Here is a 3,328-nt window from a genome sequence, read left to right as displayed (position 1 = left end):
CGTGAGTCTGGTAGTCTGGAGGTTGCTGTGCGCCAGTTATTGCATAATCTGTGGGCGGGTCCTGCCCCCAGGGACGGCTGGAATGCAGGCTCCCGAGAGACTGAGTGGCAGGCGCATCCCGGGAGAGGTGGGCTGGGGTCACACTGGCCGGCCCTCAGGGCCTGCATTGGGGTTTTCTCTGCAGTGAGCCAAGGGAAGGGTACGGCCTGGGGGGAAGGGGGGCACCACTCACAGAGAGGAGGGGTTCCAGGTGGGAGAGGAAAAGGATAAGAAAACCAACTGAGAGTCCAGAGGACACACCTTTAGAACTGCCCTAGTGAGGGGAGCTCTGAGCCCTTCAGGAAGTAGAACAGAAAGGATTAAGGAGCAGGTCAGCGTGAGGAGTGGAGGGGAGTGGAGAGTGACTCAGGGTTCCTGCCCGGCTGCGGGTGGGTGCGGTGCCACCCATCATGACAGAGAATGAGAACCTAACGGGAGGAGGTCTGAGGAACAGAAAGAAAATCATGGGCGGCGTTTTAAAATTCACTTTTTACAGGATTTTCTGATTGTAAAAATATAATCTACGGGGTGGGGCCAAGGTAGGTTTGCAGTTGGTATGGAGAATAATGCAATAATTAATAAATGACAATACAAGAATAAACCCTGTGTTTTGTGTACTAACAACTGTAAACTTACTTTTGCCCCACCCTGTATTTAGGAAATACAGCATTTTTAAAAGAATATTTAAAATCACCTGTAATTCTGTTGGAGAGAGCGGCTTTGGCTTCTTGGTGCATTGCTCCCCGGCTTCCGTCTCTCTTTCTGTACGTGTGGGCCTGTGTATGTTTGTGTGGGCATCTGTATGTGTGTGTGTTTGTGTGTGTGTGCATGTGTATGTGTGTGTGAGTGCATGTGTATGTGTGCGTGTATGTATGTGTGGGTGTGTGTATGTGTGTGGTATGTGTATTTATAGAGGCCTGTGTGTATGTATAGAGGTGTGTGTGTGTATGTAGGCATGTGTGTGGGCATGTGTATATGTGGGTAGGTGTATGTGTATAGGTGAGTTCGGGTATGTGTATGTGTGTAAGTGTGTATATGTGGGTGTGCATTTAAAATTGTTGCTCTCACTGCATAGAGAGTTTGTTATTTCCCTCTTGATATAATATAATTTGATCATTCCCTGATCTTTAAATTATTAAAACATATTTTCCATGGCTGCTGAGGACTCTACCCCGTGGGGGCTTCTTTCCTGTGGAACAGTTAGATCACTTTCCTTCCACATTGAACAGCATGGCAATGAATATGTTTAATAAATCTTTATGTTTCAATAAAAGTTTTAAAATATTCAAATAACCTAACTGAGACATTTCTGTAGTAAAAAAAACCCCCCAAACAACAAACCCTTAAACTGATGTTGAAATACATACGATAAAAATCCAAGGCCAAACTTCCAGTATGAACACGGAGCTCAGCAACTTCCTCCTTCATCTCTTGGAAATCACAGAAGAGAAACAGGAAAACGAAACAAAACAAATGAATCACAAGCCGCGAAGCCTGCACTTTTAGTGAAAGCAGGAGGGAGGGATGCGGTGCAGGCTGCCCCGACGATGCAGAAACTTCCAGAAGCGGCGGAGAGAAGCGGGCAGAGGCAAAGGTCCCCAAGGGGCCCTGGGTCCCCCAGCCAATCCCAGGAGACACCAGAAAACATTGTTTCCTGAGCAGGGGCTCCTCCTGCAGTCAGCCTGGCTCCCTCTCTCCAGCAAGGCGCAGGGAAGGAGGGCGAGCAGGGCCCGGGGCACCTCGCAGGGGTCAGGAGAGAGGGCTGTGAAGTGATGCACACACATGTTCCCCATGTCCAGAACACAGTCCTCTCGCTCGGCAGCAGAGAACGGGAAATATGACTGTTGCGAACCAGGGAGGTCAGGTGGAGCCCACTTCCTTGCTCCATCGGAACCGCCTGCAGACAGCTGGCCCACAATTCCACAGTGAGTGCGAGAGATTGGGAAAAGGATCTCAATCAGAACTGATGAGTAAATGCTCTTTAAAAAATGTGGGAAAGAGCAGCAAAACTTACCGTTGAATGAAGGCATCAGAGAAAGGTCTTCAGAGAGCAAGAGAAAAACATGCATTTAGTCAGAAATTTAAAACACACACATACGATGGAACTGCCATTGGACCCAGTGATTCCACTTCTAGGCATATTTCCTAAGAAGCCAGAAACACAGTCAGAAAGGACACATGCACCCAAAGGGTATGTAGCGCAACTTACAACAGCTGAGATCTGAAACGGCCCAAGTGCCCATCAGTAGAAAATGGATTAAAAGTTGTGGTATTTAAGCATCCATCTTATATAAAAACTGCTGTTTGAAATTTTAACCCTGCTATTTCTGGCTTCTGTAAATGCTTGCTGGCTTAAGTAATAAGGAAAATAAGACTACTCCCATTTCAGAGAGGCCATTAAACCTTCTCCAGGTGAAGTTATCAGTGCTGGCACCAGGCCAAGCCTTTGGTCGAGAAGAAGGACCTCTTATCCTTTGAAACAGCATGGAGGGACCTAGAGAGTATTATGCTAAGTGAAATTATGCTCAGAGAAAGATAAGTATCACATGATCTCACTTATATGTGGAACCTAATGAACAAAGTAAACTGATAGACAAAATGGACCTAGAGCAGGGGTGGGCAAACTTTTTGACTCGAGGGCCTCAATGGGTTCTTAAACTGGACCAGAGGGCCGGAACAAAAGCATCGATGGAGTGTTTGTGTGAACTAATATAAATTCAAAGTAGACATCATTAAATAAAAGGGTACGGTCTTTTTTTTTTTTATTTTAGTTTTATTCATATCAAACGGGCCGGATGCGGCCCATGGGCTGTAGTTTGCCCACGGCTGATCTAGAGACATTTAAGCATGTAACAGAGGGAAGGGGGAGGGACGAGATCAACCAGAGAACTTACATGCATACATTCATAGCCCATGGACACAGACAATAGTCGGGTGAAGGCCTGGGGAGGGGCTGCGAATGGAGAGAGGTGTCAATGGGGGAACAAGGGGGACATCTGTAATACTTTCAACAATAAAGATAAATTAAAAATAAAAAACCAATGCATATTGGATCCATTTTTCAACAGAGGCCCATAATGAAGAAACACAAAAATTGGGGGAAGATACCAATGTAATGAGATGAAACTCAAGCTGATCAAACTCCAGAGAGACAGAAAAAAAAAAAGACAAAGTCATGAGAAGCCCTAGAGAGCATAGATACTTGTGAAAACATAGAAAGGAATACAGTAGGTAGAAATGAGGCAAGTGGAAAAATGTATGAAAATAAAGAAATATGCTTGAAATACTA

Source organism: Myotis davidii, unplaced genomic scaffold (assembly GCF_000327345.1).
Source record: "Myotis davidii unplaced genomic scaffold, ASM32734v1 scaffold512, whole genome shotgun sequence".
Classification (NCBI taxonomy): Eukaryota; Metazoa; Chordata; class Mammalia; order Chiroptera; family Vespertilionidae; genus Myotis; species Myotis davidii.
Note: the sequence above shows the minus strand (reverse complement) of the source record.